The sequence below is a fragment of the Solenopsis invicta genome, chromosome 1 (assembly GCF_016802725.1).
Source record: "Solenopsis invicta isolate M01_SB chromosome 1, UNIL_Sinv_3.0, whole genome shotgun sequence".
NCBI classification, from domain to species: Eukaryota; Metazoa; Arthropoda; class Insecta; order Hymenoptera; family Formicidae; genus Solenopsis; species Solenopsis invicta.
Window position 1 is genome coordinate 11,957,192 of NC_052664.1, and position 23,381 is coordinate 11,980,572.

General features: G+C 29.1%; 1 protein-coding gene and 1 non-coding gene across 2 annotated transcripts in view; both read left to right on the plus strand.

Moving 5' to 3' along the window:
• The window catches only part of LOC105193377 (protein numb), an 81,249-nt gene that overhangs the window by 4,744 nt on the left and 53,124 nt on the right, over nucleotides 1-23,381 (plus strand). The window lies entirely within an intron of this gene.
• On the plus strand, nucleotides 15,120-15,283 carry LOC113003820. The gene has a single exon (XR_003268696.1). It is a non-coding gene; the product is annotated as a U1 spliceosomal RNA (small nuclear RNA).

Genomic DNA, 23,381 nt, shown 5'->3' on the forward strand with positions numbered 1-23,381 from the left:
CATATCGTTATAGTTTTATCGATATGCTCTTTTGAAATTAAATTGGGCAAACAGTCAATATTTTATAAAAGATCAATATTCTTCTACATCTAGTTTTGTAAATATACCTAAATAATTACGGATTATAATTTTTATGCAAGATTTTGTCATATAATTTAATAAATGTTGTCCTATATCGGGATTGTGTAATCACTAATCATTGGTGTACTATTCTAGTCATGAAAAGTTGCTGTTAACTATATGTGTACTCTCTCATGCGTCACTGTGAAGCATATAACAAAGGTATACAATTTTGTTTAGTTCATAGGCCGAGGTCATCCTTAATGCCGCACTTTCCGCATAGGTCGTGATTAACCTTCGCAAGTTGATCGACTAATCTTAGCGAAATGAGATTCGGGAGGAATTGTCAAACGGAGTAATGATCTTATCTTTCGTGCGGCGGCTTTTGCAATTAAGAGATCTGATCTTCACCGATAGAATAACATTTATTAAATTATGACGAAATCTTGCATAAAAATTGTAATCAATAATTATGTGAGTTTATTTACAAAAACAGATGTAGAATTATTTATTTTTATAAAATATTGATAACTGTTTGTTTAATTAACTTCTAAATAGTATTTCGGTAAAATTACAATGACGTGGTGAATCATCTTAATGATATAATATTTATAAAATTAAATTTAGAAAAAAATTGTTTAATAATTAAGAAAAATGTTTGTAGTTGCGTCAAAGCATTTAGAAATATAATTAGTGCTTACAAAAATAAATAATTATTTCTGAATTATAATATAGAAATATTGCAGTATGAAATATTATACATTGAGCCTGGTAACATTTTAAATAAAAAATTATGCGGTTTTTGAAATAATTGTAAAATATTAATATCTCTAATTTAAATTTATCTGATTTTTGGCAAATATTATTTGAAGACAGTAGGTTTGTTCGCGTTGCGTGCCCCAAGAGCACTTGAATAACTTGGATCACTTTTATCACCAATCACAGCATTAGAACTAATGCTGTGATTGGTGATAAAAGTGATCCAAGTAATCCAAGTGCTCTTGGGGCATACGACGCGAACAAACCTTTTATTTCGACAAAACTACTGCGTTGTAACGTATATCATCTTAGCGCAATTATTCAAAATTTTCATCAATTCGTGATGCTATTGTATGTACAACATGTTTCTATCGGGGTTATCTTTTGTATTCTTTATTCGACATCTCTATTAAAAATATTCAGAATCTCCACGGTGATGCTTTGAAGCAACGTGGTTTCCTCAATGGATATCTCTCCCCAGTCTTCTTAAAAATTTTCCTCCTTGTTAAGTTTTTAGGCTTTTAAGTTTTTATTCAGTCGTAAAACTTTTCATGATCTCGTCGACCTTGATCTCTCGCTGGGTGACTCTGCGTGTCGTCTGGTACACTTTTAATTCCTGTTTGAAAGAGCATCCCCCTCCTTCCCCCAAGACTTCTTCTATAAGCCGCTACATCTTTCAAATGAAAATATTTTAGATCAATTCTTATTCTCACTTCTGCATCTCACTTTTTTTCCAAATTATTGTTTAAATAATATACCTAGGGTATCAGAATATTGGGACGTTTCTTACAGTTTTAGAGATATGGCTATACTTATTTATTATTATTATTATTATTTACTTAAATATATCATATTAAAATTGCGATTGCTCTTCCATTGCATACATTTCACGACCGGGTTTAAGAAATGTCGTCCGAAGAGATCAATCGAAACAAACCTTTCGCTCTTCATTAGCGCGTCCTTGTCCTTCTTTCGGTGACAGTGAAGGACCTTCATACCGGCAAATTTGATTTCGCGACGTAGATTATTTTGCTGTGACGTCACGTTGCCCGCATGTATATCGCTGCGACGGGAATCGTTTCGGCTCTCTTGTAGACTATCGATCGCAGGTAGAACTGTGCGCCGGTGCAACGGTGAATATGCAATCGTGTTCGTGAGCGACAAAGTCAACAAATGCAACGTTACACATGGAAAGCAGGAACACAGGGGGAAAAGTGGATACGTACCTGGCGGGACCAGGCCACCAGGTCGCACGCCATTGCAGTATTTTCCTGGACATCAGCTCTTTTAAAGCTCTTCTAGCGATTTTAGCTGTTAACCTTTTTCCACGTAATAAATAACAGAGCACTACTCCAAAATATTGAAATATGTATATTTAACGGACTCCCGACTAACATAAAATAATTTGGAACGAAAGAGGAAAACGATATAATTATGGAATTTGCACGATGGTTAATACACATAAAATTTATAAAGAAGCAAATTATTTTGTAATATTAAAAACATGCGGAAGACATAATTTAGAAATTTTTTATTATCCTAGAAAAAACTACAATAAGAAATAAACATTGTTTATTGTACCATTTATTGCGTAAATATTAAAAGAATTTTAATATAAAGTCTTGAAAATTTCTTTAAATATTTGTTTACATAAATATTAAAGAAAGTGTTTTTGTAGTGAAAATATACTACTGACATTATGAATAAACGAGGTGATTAGATCTAGCAAATGTTAAGATAACAAGTTCTTTCATGTGGCAATTTAGGATACCTTGAAGAGAGTAATTATTGGGTTTTTCTGACGTTATTTCCGTGACTTGCAGATAATAGTGCCATGTAGAGTAACATTGATTCCGCGATTACATACTATTTTTGCACCACTTCTCTCTCTTTTCTGGGGCAACTACATCAGCGATAATCATGTCGAAATAATACACCTTTATATCTACGTAAATCCCACTTTTAATCAATACAAATTATTTATAACAGTGGTATAAAGAAAAAGTAAAGATATTTTTATTACATTTGTGTTTGACATTATATAGGATTTAAAAATATATATCTTATTTTTGCGAATAAGATATATTTCAGAAAGTATTATTATCTACAAAGAATAAATAATTAAGAATTAAAGAGATATAAATTGTTTAAATGGATTAGATTTCGAATACCATTCGCGATGTTAAACTTACTGTTATAATAAGATCTGTACACAGAGATAAACGTTTTTTTGTATTCGGTGTTTCTCTTTGATTGGCTTACAGTTAATTCACAGAAACAATATAACTGCCAATATAACTTTATCATTTGGCAGAAGAAACATAGTAGTTTGAAATAATATTTTTTACTGAAATAATTTCTTTGGTTACGTTTAATAGCTTTCTTTGCGAGGTCCCACTTAATGCGGTTTACTATCGCTATGTGGTTAGCGAGATCGCTACTCCGATAGGCACATTGTGCGAATGTTGTACAATAATAGCATCACAAATTGACGAACAATTGCACTAAGATAATACGTTATAACGCTACGTTATAAAGTAGTTCTGTCGAAATAATAATCTTGAAATAATATTTGTCAAAAATTAGGTAAATCTAAATTTGAGATGTAAATATTTTATAAATTTTAATTCAAAAACTGTTTTATTTTAAACGTTACTATGCTGAATGTGTAATATATTTCATACTGCAATATTTCTACATTATAATTTAGCAATAATTATTCACTTTGTAAACATTAATTATATATATATATATATATATATATATATATATATATATATATATACATATATATATATGGCCGTGAGGTGCGAGTCATGGACTAAATAGTTATATTTTTAAGAACACTTTTATCGGCATACATAAACGATGATAGCAACCGATATAACTGTTATTAAAAAATAACAATTATCCCATTACTAGATTGAACTGTGATTAAAATTCGCGCCGCGAATTGATTTTATATCTGTAATTGTTTATTTTGGTAATTACTTTATAACTGTTTACCTCAAACTTTGTAAAATTAACAGTATGTACAATGTATATACGTAAAATATTATATATTGTAAATTATAGATTTTCAGAACTGGCAGTGATTATTGGAGTGCATTCTTAATAATGATATTAATATTTAATCTCAATTCTTGCAAAAATAAATATACTAAAAAATAAAGAATTAAAACAACATTGTTAGAAAAGTTTAATTTAAGGAAAAGTTTGTTCTATTTAAAGAATAGTTTAGAGAAAATTTTAAGTTTTCATATTTATTATTACATTTTGTATCTACTATTATATTGATTACAAATAATGTAATTTAAAAATCCAATGACTTACTATAGCATTACAAAAAAGTAACGAATCGTTACTTTTCAAGTAACAGTAACGATAACGCGTTACTTTTTTAAGGTAATGTTTGCAACCACAGAATAACACTCATCACTAGTTCAATCATGCTTCTCCGCTCCCTCCCCTCATCCCACCTCATAACAGAACATACTACTACTTATAATTTCTTAATTAAACTACATTGAATTTTATTCAAGAGTTAAAAGGAAAGTTTTTAATATGACATGAATATGAATTATAAATGAAATAATATGACACTATACATTTTACTATTGAATAATAAATTTGTTTAATCTAACAAAATTATAATTTAAGAAAAGTAATATGATATTTTTACTGAAATAATAAAATTGTTTAGATAAAGAAAGTTTAATTATTTAAAATATATATAATATTACTTGAAAAGTCAAATAAATGCATTTTTTAATTTAAACATTAGACTATTTTAATACATAGATTTGTTTAGATTTAAAAAAATTTGTTAAATTGCAAGAAACATTTTTCTCTGTGCACTTATTATTACATTTATTTTGTTTGTTTAAGTGAGATGTTTTTCCGCATTACATACAAAGAATAAATGATTAGAAATCGAAAAGATATAAATGATTTAGATGATTCAAGTTTCGATTATTACTATTCGTGACACGTTGAAGTTATTGTTACAGTGGGAGAGATCTGCACTTATTGCGTAACTATATAACTTACCACACTTTCATTGGATATAATAATGTGCTTGTTATATCCGTCTACCGGGAAATGATGTATTTGCATGCACCTCGAGATAGAGAGTTCCTGTGCCTTCGTCTGAAACGAAGTCTTGCCTTCATTAAGCAAGATGTCCTCCCACACGCTAAGAAGAGGTGTGCATGTAATAATTTTCGAGCCAACTCTGTTCAGCCGGCAAGGGAAAGGCACTGGTGGTGCAGTATCTTACGAAAGAAAGATTCTTCTTTCTCTCTCGTACCTGACCGAAGATGGTAGCAAGGAAGGGCGTTATTTACCGTCACATTTGCAAGTTAACTGCTGCATTATTCGCGATGTTATTTCGCTCAAGGTTGACATTTTATCATGTTAACGTTCGTGTTTCTTTTGAACTTGCTTTCGGACATTTTATTGGTAATAAAAGCTTACATAATAATAATATTTTTAAAAATAAAAAAATAGTTTTAAGAAACGTGCAAACTAAGTTTAATAATACGCAAACATTTTTTTTTAATTACGTAATATTTATAATTTCTTTCATGCTACAATATTAATGCTAATTTAATTATGATCAAAATTTTCTTTACAATACTAAAATTAGTTTATAAATTTGTTATACGTATTATATCCAAAATTGTATTAATTTTATTGAGTTTTAATTTATACATTGTCAAAGCAAGAACGAAAAGTCCAGGATTTTTCCACAGCGATATTGATTATTTGGCGCTTCTGCGTACGAATTAATACCGCGTCGGCGTTTTCAATACAGTTGAAGGCACGTTCCGGCACGTGGCGATCAGCACAATTATGTTCCATAACGAAGCAAACGTTCGTTACCCCATGAACAATTGGTTCGTTGTCCTAGGCGAGAGCCGAAGAGCGTGAAACGCGCCCTTGAAGGGCGCAGCGGTGCACACCGCTTTTTTAAAGAAGCGGACCTGTTTGTTCACAGCTTTCACTGAAATTATGCAAGATTAAATCATCGAGGCTGTATTTTCATTTTAACAATCTATAATGAGAACTTCTCTCTCAGACTTTAATAGACATATATCTAAATCAATAATAAATATAACAAGGCTAATAAGAGTCTAAAATACGATTGAAAGAGCGTGAAATTACAATAATTAATAGCATTAATTACAATAATTAATATTGACTTCATCTCGCAGATTCCAGGGATGTCTCTTTACAGTAATTTGTAATACTGATGATGACTTCAAAGAGAGTTGAATGTATGTACATTATGAATGTATGAAGAGTAAATGCTACTAATTATTGTAATTTTACGCTCTTTTAACCGCGTTTTTGGACTCTTATTGACCTTGTTTTATTCATTTTTTTATTACAATTTCTAGAGTCTTTAGTATTCTATTCTTGAGTTATATATCAATTCTATATTTTTTATAAAAATTGATAACTTTCATGACGTTGAGTATACAGTACTTTTAAGTTAAAATTATTTTTTTAAACGATTATTTATAGTGGTTTATTTATAGCGATTCTTTCAAAAATGCTGTTACAGAATTTTTTAAATATTACTTCACTTCATTTAATTATCATGGAATAAACTAAACGCTCAATTACATAAATATCTTAGTGGATCTTTCTGGTAAAAAAATTGATTTATTTTTAAATTGCATTTTTTGAATCCTACTTTATAATCCTGGAATAATGAATTAATGATTGATAAGAAAACGTTTGAATTATATGCGTAGAAAATCCATTTAAAACTTTAAAACTTTTTCTCAAATCCACGTAAAATCGCGAATAATGCCCGAAAAAACGGCTTAACCGATTGATTTGAAATTTTTCACAATTATTACTGATATTTTCTTGCAGTTTGTGAATTAGAATTTGTTTATATTTATCAATAATTTAATTTTTTTTTTTTTTAAGAAAGTGCGCGAAGAAATATAAATCAAAACATGATTTTTGTTTTGCTGGTATTTCGTTAATTTCAAAATTTTAACCCAAATGTTGGTTCAGTAATTGCATATACTAATGTAGAATAATGTAAAAAAGAATTATTAAAATATTTTGATTTCAGGACTGTCAAAAATTTTCTGTAATTTTTATATTTTTTTCAATGCGCTAAATTCAATGAACCAGGAGAAGGGAGTGAACAGGAGAAATGTCATTTTAATTCTGTAACTTATAAGAAAAAACTTTGCATTAAAACAAATAAAAAATTTAATTGGTTGAATAGTTTATTCACAATTCACTTTCAAAGAACAGTCAATTTTCAAACTACTCTCTCTGACCAAGAAAAATCCCTTAAATATTTTATATACCATAAAATAATTTAGTTTATAACAGAATTTATATATATTATTTTGATTGCAATTGATATCTTAATTATACTTTAACGTCTTCCTACGGTTGTGTTTATTAGTTTCGGATTACCGGCCTTGATGGGTGCCACTAGCTTATCAGCGATAAAGCACGTACAAAATAAAAGTGTCTCAACACCATGAAAAGAAATCTTTGAATGAAACAGAGCATGATGGCGTAGCAACACTTTACAATGTTCCGTATGAAATCACTGCACGCTTGGCTGGAGCCCTTCCTTGGGCATCTCAAGTTTACATTTACTCAGGCACTCCCTTTTCCCTATAATTTAAGTCTGGATATTACCAAAGAGCTTTGCTTTTTTTCAATGTAATCATCATTGATGCTGCCGTCAGCATTGTCAGCGTATTTTCTGTTTGCTCGTACTAATGTCAATATTTATTAAGCATTTGCGATAATTAAGGTATTATGACTGAGAGACGTATCTTATAGTGAGTTATCGTTTGGCATTTCTACAAATGATTTTTCAAAGCTTAATTATAGTTTTATTATAATGGAATTTATTTAAAAATGTTTGTACATATTTACGCGATGTATTTTGAGAAAGATATTTTAGTAATTTTGACAGAATACCTCTGTTACGCAATTAAATTTGGTTTTTTTTAACGGCAAACACCTTATCATTGATATCTTACTCATTTACTTCGTTATCGTTTTGTTATCTTGGCGCGAGTCACGTCTGCGCTTCTTCGATGCGCTGTTTCAAGAAGACATAAGATGTTCACAATATTATATATCATCTTTACGAAGAAGTGATAAAATACTTGGCAACTACGCAAATTTTACTTTTTGAAAATTGACATTTTTGTGCAATTTTCTAGTTTTTATGAAAATTGACAACTATCTTTCAGGACGTTAAGTATACAAGTTAAAATTTTGAAATTAACGAAATACCAGAGAAACGAAAATCATGTTTTGATTTTTATTTTTTCGCGCACGTTCTGAAAAAAAAATTAAATTATTGATAAATATAATACTTTTAAATAAATTGATTTTTTAATTTATATTACATCATTTATCCTTTACTACGTATATTTAAAAGTTCAATATTTGGATTTTCTTTAATGTGAGAAAACTCTTAAAGAAAAAGGAACTAATGGAACGTGATCAATTTCTGTTGTTCGTTAAATTAGCTAAATTAACTCTTTACCTACGGCTGGGTTGGACGTGGGCTGTATCACCAATACAATTGGTTACTAAAAGGTACACTTTTGTTTGTTTCGGGGAATATAGCTTGCTCACCGTGCGATTGATTCTTACCCTACGGTTCTAACCATTTACGTTCGACCGTTTCACAAGTAGAGCCGCGTTCCATAACCCACTGGGGAAAAAAAAGTGAATTGCAACCTCTCTTTTTAGTAAGCAATTGTACGCACAGCTCGGCTGCGGAAAACGCGAGTGAAAAAAACGTGAATATTCCTTCGATGAAACAGATGCAGATCAAAACAATTGAAACATTTCTGCCTGACAATGAGGTATCGAGGTATAGAAAAGAGTCACTAGTGGCCTTTTGTCACAAAAGATCCGTTAGAGGGAAGCCGCTATTGTGACGCGTTAGCAGCCAGGCGATTAAATGCAACGAATATTCCATTTTTAATTCACGTTTTTATTATTGACATTTATTTTACCGCGTTTTATTTGATCGGCAGAGAAACTCTAACGAGTAGTCTGCGTTTTAGTGGAATAAATAGATTCCTTTGAAGCCGATCGCTTTTTTTCTTTTTTACATATCTGTAGTCCTGATATGATGAATACGAAGTAGGATGAAATATTTCGCAGCGGTCTCTCTTAACTGAAGTCGATGCGTCGCGTCTCGGTATGGACGGATATATCCCTTCTCGTTGTATTTATGTGATAATTTCAAAGCCACGTTAGTTCGCGACGCGCGGTGCAGAGCGTCTCCGTTTACAGGTGACATTTATTTTGCAGTGCATGCCTCCTACGTTACCGCGTCAAAAGACACAGGTACTCGCGGCGCGCTGCAATGCAGTATCAGCGTTTCAGCATACGTCGGCTCTCGAAACTCAATAACCCTTCATATACATGTAATACGCGAAACACGTTGAGGACGATACGGAATCTGAATCCGGATTTAACGAACTTAATAGAACAGGATATCGTGGACAAGGGTGTTTTCTGGCGGGATCGTCGCGTTTGATCACGTTTCGCGATTGACCACAGCCATTGCTCACTGTACGATTGGTGCTTATAGTTTTCCATTGGAGCGGTCAATTAGAAAATTTTATATTAAATTAGTCAATTGGCGACGTGGGCAATCGAATTCCACTTCTTCCTGATTACTTCTATAACCGTTCTCCAAATAGCGAAACGATTGCTCGACGTATACATGTGTGCATCGCAGTGCGCAGTTCGTATAATATGAAAATGTTGCGTGCTTCCGACCCGAAACACTACGTGTCGAACGCGCATTGCGAACCGTACAATACTCGTCGCAATTTTTGACTGGCTTCGTTATCGTTTTCACCGGGGAGAATGCGGTGCGCCCTTTGTCACCTGAGTTTGCGAAAAATAACGCGGGCTTCTCTACCGTATACTTACGTTACATATTAACGTTCGCTTCACGTGTTTACGTAACAGGAGGCATTCTCGCATTGCCGGCTAATCGTAAGAGCGTGACGGTAACCGAGCTACGTGGGGGTGACCGTCTGTCTCTCTCCCTTTCCTGTTCCTGAATAGCCTCGAGCATTTCTCGCGTAGGTTCATCAAATCGCCGATAAATCAATATCATGCGCGGAGCGCGTAGTAGAAAAAAAATCTCTGACATTTTCACTTTAATGGTAAACGCTTTCGAAACTTCATGATCGCGCGGAATGCATGATAACGAGGATGTATACCCTTTCGCATGGATAAATCATCGTGTCCTAGCGTATCAAATTCTAATGTTGACGCAGTCTCGTGCTATAGATACCGTGAATCGAAATTAAATCGTTTTTACTATACTTTTCGCCATACTTCACGATATATTACACTATATTAAGTATAATTAGCAGCCGTTATCTGTATAAATTAATTATCTAGATGAAGAAATTATATTATTTTTAACTCAATTATTGGGATGTATATTATCTCCAATTTTATCTTAAATAAAAAATTGTTAATTTTTGCAAATTATCTAAGTTAATAACAATGTTGAAGTGCAGCATTGAACAATGACTATAAAGTAGTATCTTTAGCTTTAATTCTCCAAGTTATTATTTATTCTAGAATAATTATTCTCACAATAATTTTTTGAAATAATAACAGATTGCACAGATTAGTAGCGTAATGTAAAAATTATTCCAAAACTTTAAGTGGTTTGTAAACTTTTCCAAAGAACTTTGTCAGAGAGAATAAATGCGAAAGAGAGAGAGAGCGAGAGAGAGAGAGAGAGAGAGAGAGAGAGAGAGAGAGAGAGAGAGAGAGAGAGAGAGAGAGAGAGAGAGAGAGAGCGAGCGAGCGAGCGAGCGAGAGAGAGAGAGAGAGAGAGAGAGAGAGAGAGAGAGAGAGAGAGAATTTATAGTATGAATTATATATTTCTTATATATTTTTCAACTTTAATTTTTATTTGTATACATCCAAATTGATTTAAAAGAAAAATATTATTTTGTCAGGTTGAATTAAAGTAACTGTAATCTAAACGACCTACATAAGCTTTACAATTTTTTTTTAATTTTTTGCTGTGTCTAAAATTAAAAACTAATGGCCAGATTTAAAGTAGGTAATATTTCTGAACATTAATTTAAAAACTGGGACAATTTCAAATATTTGCACGGTGTAGTAAAGATTTTTAGAAAAAGTGCTATTCAGATTGTATTAGATACATATGTACTCAATATGGCCTGATTATGTTTTTACAAAAAGTGTTAGAAAAATAGATAACAAAGTTCCAAAATTCAATGTTACATTTATAAGTTTATAAGTTTATTAACATATTGAAATGTAAAAGTACGCAGAGAATTATTTTTGTCAACAATCCATTAAGTAAATAATTGACTTAACTTTTTCTCCTTAAAATCGTAACTTATGAATCTGAGTTTAGTAAATGGATTAAAATTTATGGTCTGAAGTAATAAAAGTACCGAAGAAACATTACAATTGATGTATGTATACCCATTATTGATCTAGGCCATATTAGTTTGACCTTATAAAAAGAGTGTTCTTTCTTTGATAAACAGAACGTTACGAATGTTACAATAATATAAATTAAATACAACGTTGTAAAGTATAGATATAGAGCTATAATAATATGAACTGAGGATTAATAATCATCACTTGATAATTATAGAAAGTAGTAATTTTTTCACGAAATATTAGATTATAATGAAAGAAAATTTTTTTGCCCTTACTGTCAACAACAGAATACACAAACTAATCAGTCATCTTTTGCAAACAAGTCACATTGATAGCTTGCATGATATATTAGCATTATTTGTTCAATTCATCATGTAAGTTAGAAACAACAAATAGGCCATATTGGATACTAGGCTATATAGGGTACACTTGACTTATTTGAAGAACTTGTCTTTAATAAAGATTTTTAATTAAAAATATTAATACATTGTTGTTATATACTAAATTTTGCTTAACAACGATATTATCTTAAAATTATCTAGATAAAATAATTTTATTATTTGTGTAGATAAATGAAAAAATATCATCTTTTTTGAAGAAAATAATATATTATTTAAGATACTTTTACATGGTATTTATTGAGATAATGTTTAGTTATCTAAGTGCAACGGTGATAATTGGAGAATAACGTTACGAATCTGAAACATAATGATATTTTTGACAGAAAAAGTTAAATAAAAATTAATTTTGGAATAATAAAGGAAGAGAAAAATAATATATATATATATATATATATATAAAATATTCGAACTAAGAAAGAACATTAATAACTATACTATGAAATATATTACATTTTTAATTAAATAAAGAGAGAAATGATTTAAAGAGAGAAATAATTATTAAATATACTGAAATACAAATTAGAAAATATTCGTGAAATAAAATGAATAAAATCAAATATTTAGAGTGTATTGAAATATTACTTCGTGTAGTTCTGATCAAACGGACTCGACATGGCAACGCGAATGAAGCTTCGAGCTTTAATCCGCAATATCGATTTGATAATACGATGAAGTACGATTTAGTACCACAGATTTGTACAGGAGCGCAAGTGTGTATTGTAGCAGGTGATTTAACTCATACTTGTATGTACTTCCTCGCGCGCGCGCGCGCGCATACGTACACACACGCACGCACGTACGCATACGCGCATGCAGAGCTTTCATTTCTAAATTCTTGGCACGCACTTTATAATGTGAGAAAAAGTAAAATATGCGTCTTTACGACGAATGGCGCAAACGTGTGCTCCGCGAAGCATTGACCTTGTTGGCTCATGGTTCGGTATTACGCAAATCCACCGTTTCTGAGTATTGCACAGTAAAGGCGCGCACGGGGTGAAACTGAATAATGAAGATACTTCGCCACCTTCGCTCGAATTTCTAAGCAGTTAGATTGTCGCGAGTCCCAAGGCCGCGCTCGCACGTGAATTTGCGGAAATTGTACTTCCCAGCGGAAAATTTACGCTTCGTTACTTTCGTTGAGTATTAGTTGCGACTAGGCGCGGATTATTGCAAGGTATACCTAGTTTCTTTTATTCTTGCACAACGTCGTGATTTGCTGCGAATATATTTGGCTGAAATTAATTCGATAATTATAATTTATGTTAAATAACCCCATTTTTATGTTTTTTTTTAAATTCACATTTTTATTGCTGATGCTTAATTTTTGTATTTTCTTAATGGATCAGCAATCTTTTAATGCTAAAGCGATCTTCTTTGGTCGTTGTGACCAAAGAAGTATTTCCCATTATTATTTGGTACATTATTTCATTAAAATACTTACCAATTTTGTTCGATTAAAATTTTCTCTTATATTATAATTTTGTTCACATTATATAAATATAGATTCGTTTGCGTTTATATACACAATAAAATATACTAAAACAAAGGAGTGATATCATATCCATCAAAGAATCTTATTTCTGCAAAAGATCGAAATTTGAAAACTTCCCCTTTGAATCTTTTTCTTGCTATATTTCGACGAACTTTTCTTTTCACGAAGATCAAGAAAATTCAATAAACGTCCAAGAGATGGTTGAAACTACAAACGTTTCTTTTGCCATCGCAGCAACGTATGGAAACTCGAGAAGCTTTCTCGAGAGAACTCGATCCTAATGTTTATCATATCGAACCATCAAAAAGCCATTTTTAAAAAGTTATTCTTCATATTATCTTTACGAGTTTCTAAATTTATTTCTTTATGTTGATATAATAGATATTATGATATATTTTAGTAGATTTTCGTAATTAATATGTTATAAACTAATAGACGTTTTTGCATAATTGCACACAAAACTCTTGAGAATTCCAGAATAACAAAGTAATTAATAGTATGTGTCCTACCGGTTCCTTTAATAACATAATAAAAGCAATTTTATTTAATGGGAACAAAAAAGGAATCTCTTCATTCTCGTTAAATTGTGTGAGATGTAAATAAGCTATTTAATCGGTCTAAAGAGCTAGTTACTCTATAAATGTTTACATTAGATCGAATACGTTACGTTTTCGTTCATTGCTTCACTGTTTCCACCTGCGTCACAGCTTTCAACTCTCTAAGCTTATTTATTTATCTTGCAATTAAAACAGCCGGAATGATCTGACACGAGAACGCGAACTAGCAAAGGTATATTTTACGGGAAATTCCGTTGCCTGTTAAACTACGCGATGTGAACTTTATGTAAATCGTTTATCGCATTATAGGAATTATGCGAAAATACCGGGAGATACAAGAAAATAATCTCTTTAAGTTTCGAGGACTTGCGAAATGGAACATCGTAATATTTTACTTGTTACTGCAAACATAAGTTTGCTCAGTTTTAATAAACTAATATAGAAATTAAGAAATTTTTAAAAATATTGTTTGATTACATAATGTATATTACACATCAATTAAACAACGTAAAGAATTATAATTATTTTGTCTCTAATGATTCTTGGTTAATTCGAACAATCATCGTCAAATTGAGGCGTACTAAAGTAAAACGTTTGTCATTTTTTAAATTTTTTAAGAGAAAGAGAAAACTAATTTTCTTTAAAATTATTATTTTAAAATTCTACAAAAAATTATTGTAACGATTAAAGATATAAGCAACGTCCTTGAAAAAAATTTTAACTAAGTTCTGCTTTAGAGAAACCATGTTAAAGAGGTTAACAATCTTTTCTCATGTTTAAAACGTATTATAAATCCAAGTAAAAATGCAAGAGTTGCCTAATTCATTATTCTCCGCTTGTAATAGCATATTTCACACCAGATATCAATGAAATATGATACGTAATAGGACACAACACTTACAAATCGATTCAAACGCATTTGCACATTTATAACGTTTTTGCTAGGACAGGGCTCAATTATTAGATTTAAATTTCAGAATTTATTACACTTACTTTGATATATGTCTGTTTCTGACACGTAGATAATTCAAAAAGACATTGAACGTAAATATAACCAAAATAGAATCCATTGTGTCATTTCTGTCATCATCTATTTGATAGAATTGCTCCGGAAACTGTCCCAGTTATTTATGTCCATTTAAACAGCGTTGAATTATTCATATAGACACAATAACGAGATTAATAAGCGTATCCTTTTTTGTGAAAGGTCCTTAATTATTTCATAATATTCAGATCAATTCAATCGTTACGTTTTGTTTATCCCAGTGCGGCGATAATGCATCGCTCCGCGGCCGCTAGAGGCCGCAGATTGATAAACAATTTCTCGTATGTAAAATGCAGCCACGAGTGCAATTAAAAGCGGCTCCCGTGGACGTTCCCCTATAACTTACTTGGCGCGGAGGATACCGTGATCATGAAGGCGGTTCCTCCTGGGCGAGGCCTTGCCATTGCACTACGGCGAGGCTGACCCTTGCGAATACTCCTAACGTGGGTATATCGAGCGCACAATTTTTGATAGTCGGGATCTGCGTACGCGCTGTCCCGGATACATTAAATCAAAAAATAAAAAAGGGACATCTCTTTTAATTTATAATGCACGCATTTTTCATGCAAGAGTTGTCACAGAGTTTCACATTTTTCCCGACGTTTCTGTTCAGAAAATGTCAAACTTGCTGTTTTTAATTAGAGAAAAGTTAACAATAATAATAATAGCTAATTATTAATTGATTTATAGGTTAAAAAATTTTGCAAATACCTTTTTATATTTCTGAGAGATTGCAAATTTTTGAGAGCTTGCTATTTATTAATTTTGATAAATGTTATATTTGATAAATTATACGAAAAATAAAAAATCTATTAAAATATTATGTTTACAGTGAGATGTTATATTTGCTATTAAAAGAAATAAATTAAAAAAGTTGTAATTATTATCTATAACTTTACATTGTATTTTATTTGTATTTTATTTTACGTTGAATTAAATCTATATTTTTCTTGCATGTTAATAATTTTGAAAATATTCTATAGTAAATGTTTTGGAATTTTGCTTCTACTCAAAGTTATGTTGAAGTCATTGAGTCAGTTATGTTTGACATGAAATAAACACATATGCAAGTGTGTGTCTAGGGGATCACGATGAATGAAACCGAAGGGAATCTAGAAATAGAATCGTTAGTAAAATTACTTGTGTAGTACTTGCGTATTATACATATATATTTTATCTGCAATCTATAAAATGCCTAATTGATAATATATATGTAATTTTGAATTTTGTATAACTTAAACTATCAATTAATATCCCGACATTTAAGCAATTAATCTTTAATCTTTAATTTAATCTATGTTTGTCTTCCGTTCTTTTGGTATTCCTAAAATGTTGATGACATTCTTTGAAATATTTATTATCTGATACTACGGCAGCACAAATTTCATTAAGTGATTCATTAAAAAATGGTCTATAAGTTTTAAATTACTTCATACATAATTAATGTGTGACGTTGAAATCACTCTGGTAGCAATTTATGACACATTTTACGTCGACCGTTTTTCTGACGAGATTTATGACAAAATTCCTGGCAGATAAGATCGGTATAACAATGAGATGAGCAGAAAGCGTGAACGCGTTGCAGGGAACTATTTGAATTGTATCGAAATGACCAGCGGTTAGTTTTCTTCCGAGATTGGAATATGCGTATTGAATATTGAGGTTTACTTTTGGTTTTCACTGCGTATCACGAAATTTTCATGCTTGCTGAAATTGAAATAGCGGTGAGTGTTTACTTGTTTGTTTCAATTTACAATTTACCAGTGATATATTTTGCCTCTAGCTTTCTCTTATTATTCATATTTATTCATGGAAAGCTGTAGTATGTGAAGGTAGTATTATTTATTCTTTACACACGTTTGCGTTACGCGTATTAAATAAGATATATGCTGCCAACTGAAATAGCGACTATTGCATAAACATTGAGAGACTGTATTAACTGTATGAAAAATTGTATTAACTCTGCTACTTGCATAGCTTTATTTTTTTTTTAATTGTTTAACATATTGAACTCGCTTTAGTAATGTTTATTGATGCATTCAACTATAAAAATTGCATTATTTTCATATTTTTGCTACTGACCGAATTCACAGAAAAATTAATGTCAAGGATATTATTCAATGATTGAAATAAATGAGCGATAATAAAAATTATTTTTTATTTCTAACAAAATTTCGTGTAAAGAGTTGCAATTTTTTATTACGCCGATAGACTGTGTATTTTAAGAAGAAGAAACAAATTGTGAAAATAAATAAAATATGCATAGGTCATAAAGCGTTTTAATAAATACAAAAGTTTCAGACTATAATTCGAGAAAATGATCACGAAACGTAGTTGTATTACCTATTGTTGTGGAGATCTATTTTCTTCCTGCGGACAGATCCGTCGTAACGCGGCACGTATTGATTTTCGGAGCTAGTGAATGCTGTGAGATCGATGCTGTGAGATCGACGAAGAGAGGAACGTAGGGTAACTCCTACTATCCGTGATATTTTTTCTTTTTATCGTCTTACCACTATCCTTTGATCGTAACGCAAGACATACGTCCTTCTGCCTAATCGTTGATGAAATTCGCCAGAGAAACTTAGATACGCGTTGTTAAATTCATATTGTCGGTAGAAAGAGCGTTTTTTTCCTTAGGAAAATATATATTAATATAATTTTTTGATCTTCTGATTAAGTTTTATTTTTAGAACATGTTCTACATATTAATACAGTTTTTTCAAATTAAAAGTTTTAGAAGATTTATTATATAAATTGTATTTTATCTTTTAATTTACATTGATTACGTAATAATGTAGAAACAATATTTCTTAAGAATTTGATAAAGAAATTATTTATATAATGCAATAATAATATTATTATCTAACAGCAAAGTATTAAAATGTTGAATACTCTTATACAACAATCTACAAATATCAAAAAAATATATGAGGAATGATAAATAACCGTTATTAAATAATTGAAATATTAATATATGATTGACGTCTTTAACAATGTATTTATTACAACATTATGCAATATATAAAAGTAAATGTTTTTTGAGATATTGTAAATATTATAATAATTGTTAATAACCTTTCACACAAAAATATTGTGTACAAAACGTTAATTTTAATTATTGATGCGTTGAAACTAAATTAAGACGGATGATTCGCTGAATAAATTGAAATAAGATAAATAATTTATCTATGTCAAAGTAAGTTATTAATTTCATTGTTTGTGTGTATATGCGATAGTTTTCTGGTATTAATTTTATTTATTATTTATTCATTTATATGCTTTGCTTAAAGAATACATTTTGGTAAAAGTATTACACAGAATAACTGATGGAAGAGTTTAGATATTCAAATATTATAATATAATTTATAAAACAAAAAAGCATTAAGAGTCTATTATATTTTCTTATTTTGTTATTTTTGTATTATTAACAAGAAGTAATAGAGTATTTGCATGTTGCGAACGAGTAGACCTACGTTTTATTAGCTTGACGCGAACTTTGCAACCATATCTTGCGGTTTGCATGGATTTGCGGTTTCATCCTCGCTTACGACAGTAACTTGGTAATACCGTAAAACTGTCGTGCAGACGCAGAATGTATATGGTGCTTTGTTTTAATGTTCCCACTGGTACATTTATAATAGCAAAAAGAAACAAAATTAAATTTTTCCAAGAATAAATTAAATCGTAAAAATTTAAAAAGATTTATAAATTTCTTTAAGCATGTGGATTATGTGTTGCAAATGTTAAAAAATTTAATAGAAAGTAATATATCATTTTTTCTTCAAAACTTTGAAGTTTTTCTTTATTCTTTTCGTTATGAATAGAAAAGTAACAAATAATAAAATTCTATGAAAAAAATTACTAAAATAAAATTTTCTTCAATTGTATTTTGTTTACGCAAAAAAAGTTAATAATATTATAAATTATTAAAATCTATTCTTATGACTAGACAAGCAGAATTATCAATAAATAATTGAATATAGAATTGAAACATAAAAAAATATTTAATTGAATTATATAAGATATGAATTAGTATTATTTAAAGAGGATACTTTGATAGAATTTTTAATTAAGAAAAAAAATATATAATTTCAGAAGGTTCTCGAGTCGAGCACACCTGAGCCTCATTTTCTCATCATTATAAACCATCTTTTTTTTGAGGATTACTTAGAAAGAAAACAAGTCGATGAGCAGTCTAAAGTGGATTAGACGGCGACTTATAATGCTATGTAACGAAAAAGATACTTTCTTCTATCTTAATTATTACGTTCTTTTTAGTTTTTCTTTTTTTAAATACGAATGTTTTTGGTAGCTTCTCTTTAATAAAAATTGAATTGTGGATTATTATTATAATATTAACGTAGACATTGAACGATTTTTTATCTAAATTATTATATTTCTTGGTTAACTCAAAAGAAATTTTACTTAATTGAAATATATTGTTGAAGAAATTGCAACATTACGCTATCTAAATAAAAAAAAACATGTTTTTTTATTAGAAGTAACAATAAAAATAATATTTTATAAATAAATTTTCAAAATTTGTTTATAAATATAAATAATAAGCAGATACATGCAGTACCCGCTGCTTTAAATTCTTTTCAATAAAATATCACGTTTCTAAGTTTCAGGTTTGCGATTTTACAGTTAATTCTTTAGTTCACCTTTAATACATTAATAAACATTTCAAAATACTTAAGCAATCACAGACAAAGCGCTTTGTTAACAAGGTTGCACCAAGAACTGGCAACAAAACAAAGCGTGAATAAAGTTCGCCGATATCTGTTTAAGTCATATCTCCGCCATTGTATAACGCCTTAGTGCAATCAAACCTATCTACATCGCAGGTATGAATGGTTGCATATAACTCAGCGCGTACAGCTTATATCTGCTTATCATATTTTGTAAATCTTATTGTATTAAATATTATTTTTTATTATTTTTTACAATGATAAAAAATATATTTTATATATGTATGTACGCGTTGTGTGTGTACATTATATATAAAATAAAAAATATATAACTATTTATTATACATATTAATAATTACTTATTATATATTATATATATATATTTATTTATTATGTTTTTATCTTTAATTTAAAAAAGATGAAAAAATATATAATATTATTATCAGTAACGTTATTATTGCTACTGCATACTTTAGATACTAATTAAATTTTGTTAGGTAAGTTTTTTTAAAGAAATAAATTAATTGTTTCTCGTAAACGCAATTAATGAAATTTGTTATTATAACAAATTTTTTTTTGTTGATATAAATAATAGCATTGTCGATCATTAAATGACTTATTTTTATAAACATGCACACTATTAAAAACAGATTTAGTGTACAAATCTAACTAATTACTTAAATTGGGAATAAAGATTGATATTAATATTGCTAAGTACAAATTAATTGTAGTTATACAACAAATAAATGATGAATTTCCTGACAATTATTTGTGGCATATGTCAAATAGTATGATGGTTCCTTGTATATTTGTAGCACAAGGGATTGAACTTAGCATATTTTACCAATTCTAATTCTTTTTTAATAATTATTACCACAAAGAGGGATGCCAACAATCCATAAGCAATTTGTCCAAATTTTTCAACCAAAAAATAAAATTTTTGGCTAAAATGATATTAAAGAACAACATCTGATCTTATCATTTCTAGTATTATTTTGACCCAAAATCTTTGGATTTTGTTCTGAGTTTATTTTAACTTTGGATTCAGTGTGTCAAGAGCTTTATTCGAAGTATTTTTACAAATTTTATTTTTTGGTTGAAAAAGAGTGAAATTTGGTGTCTCTTTTTGTAAAAATAATAATTAATAAATGTTAATGATTATATATAATTATTAATAAAAGTTTATTTCTAGTTTGTACTTTAAAACTTCGAATAAATAATATACACATAAAAAACAAATTTTTTTCTATTTTTGTAAAAAAACTTTTCTGAATAAATTTATTAGATATTACATAAAATGTCAAACTCAGAAAATTTCTATAAATTTATAAAATGTTAAATATTTTTAAGTTAAAAATTAATAAATGAAATACTTAATTGACACGTGCTAAGACAAAGAATATTTTGATCGAGAAATAAGAATAAACAAATATTCATTACTTTAATATTGCTTTACTCTTATATTAAACAAAGTTGCAATAAGATTAAATATGTCAAAAATATTTTTAGCTTTATTAGTGTAATTTAAATAATAAGACTAAAAATATTTTTTTATATATTTAATCTTATTGCAACCTTGCATTGTGTAAAAATAAAGCATTATTGAAATGAGGTCTGTAATTCCTATTCTCCGCCATTGAATTAAATAAGATTAATTTATTGTCTTGAGATAAGACTTCATAAGCGTTACAATATTATATAATATTAAATAATATTCCTGAAATAAAAAGTGGTTATATGTTTACTTCTGATAATATTATATGAGAAGTAAATAATATTATTTAGCGCAATATTTTAAATTATTAAAATAATATTAAAATAATATTTAATATACTATATTAATTATATATTATATTAATATAATATATAATATATAATTATATATTATATTAATAATATTAAATATTATTTTAATATTATTTTAATTATTTTAAATTAATTTTTAATATTATTAAAATAATATTAAAAATATTGAATGGTAGTCCTGCGCGGCGCATGAAATATTGTTCTAATATTATTGTTATTTTTAATAATATTCTTATAATATTCTAGAAATATTTTAGCGCTTATAAGGGAGTAATACATATAAATTTCAATTTATATATTCTTATATTTATAGAATAAAAAGTTTTATATATTACAACGCGTGATGATTAATCACTACGTAGATCGGGGACACTGCTGATAGAGGACTGTGCGGACAAGCGCTCTTTCGTAAGAAAGATTCGCATATAATGCATTATAATTAACATATTCATAGAAAGAGCAATAGCCTGTACGCATAAAGAATTCTTATGGGCCGTTTGAGAGATGTTTTTGGATTTATGAAGTAACACCTTGCAGGCTTTTGTGATATTTCATTAAAAAAAATTTTTCAAATTTATTTTAAAATGATCTATAAATAAAAAATATTATGAAATATGAAATTCGTCAGAAATTTCTATTGTCTGATTTAAATCTGAGAAAATTAATAGGACTTCATGAAGATCATTTATTCTAGATTTAAGAACGCTTTTATTTAAGAATAAAATATTCCTTTATAATACTTGCGATTGTAACCTCTAAATTAATTTTATTTTATGATACACAAAAAAGTAACAGCATTGAATTCAAAAATATTTTTTGTAACTATAATATATAAAATTTAAAATTGAAAAATTTCACAAAATTATTTTACAATAAATAATTTAATAATAAACAATAATTTAACACTAAATAACTTTTAATAAGTTTATGTTGTCGTCTAATACAATATCTTCCAGATTTTAACGATCAAACTGTGAAAATCTCTATATACATTCTATATACATACACGAAAAGAACAGTATTACTCAAGTACCTAAAAATTTAGTTAGATAAATTTAACAATAATTTTTGTTGGTCCATCAAAATAATTATGTAAGATGCATATAATAAAAAAAAATATTTTGATTTTTAAATTTATATCTCTGTTTATATAGATTTGTATCTGTAATTCTATAATTTTCAGACATTTTAATATTATTCTTTTTGTTTTATTATATAATATTTTTTAAAAACATATCTGTAGAATGCAATGACATAATTTAGGTTTTAAAACCTAGGGCATTTTGCATATAATTTTGCAATAACTAAAATTATTAATAAATATTCTCTGCTATAATAATAAAAAATTTACTTTGTCAACAAATTCTTTTTTTCTGTTTTTACGCAATGATTATTAGTTTGATTCAACAGTTGCTAGTCATTATCCATGTGACAGCATTTACTTTCGATTTTAGAATCATTCGTCCTTTCCTGACATTTCACGCTATTTTTCAATTCCAGTTTTTATGGCGCATTTACATTGAAATTATTCTTCCTGCTTTTTGTACTTTCGTTCCTGTCGTGAGTAATAATATAATTAATTCGATTACTCATCAGTTTCTGATGAGTAATCGTGCAGCAATCGTCGAGAGCAGTGGTGTGTTTGTTTCACTTACACCACCGCTTAATCGCTACGTGATACTTTTCATGTATGCAGAATGACTGGGTGTCATCCTGCGAAGAAAGAGTCACTGTCATCGGAACGCAATATAAAATACTGCTTTCTGATTTTGCATCGACACGATTAACGTGAGAAAACAGTGTTTCTTTTACAATCTACTGTATAGCTTCTTGTAACGAAAACAATACGCACGTTGTGGTTCAATGATGACATTGATCTGTTCTTCGTCGCTTCTCGTAATGGTGATTTTATATGTTGCGCCGACAACGTGCCGCGCCGCACCCAAGCGACTGTTTTGTGTCACACAGATCTGTGATATTCTCTTTAATGCTTCTTGTTCTTACTTATTAGTTTTCATTTTTTTTTTTTTATATTTTATCTCGCTAATTTATTCTTTCTCTCGTATATCAGCTACATATATATTTTTGCTGATTATTTCT